Below are 222 nucleotides of genomic sequence, written 5' to 3' on the forward strand. Positions count from 1 at the left end.
AGATTTCCCGCGGCTGCGCCGCGCCGGGCGGGCAGGGCGGCGGCGGGGATGACCTCGCCTCGCGAGAGCGAACTCTCGCCACGCGCCCTCACTTAGTGCTGGCAAACATGGCGGCGGCGGCGGCGTCATCTCGCGAGAGTTCCCCTCGCTCACGCACGCGGCCGCCGTGCCAGCGCTTAGTGCTGGCAAACATGGCGGCGGCGGCGGCGTCAGGCGGCCGGG

Source organism: Corvus kubaryi, unplaced genomic scaffold, assembly GCF_017639235.1.
Source record: "Corvus kubaryi isolate FWS band 111438036 unplaced genomic scaffold, C.kubaryi_AGA036_p1.0 37373, whole genome shotgun sequence".
Taxonomy (NCBI): domain Eukaryota; kingdom Metazoa; phylum Chordata; class Aves; order Passeriformes; family Corvidae; genus Corvus; species Corvus kubaryi.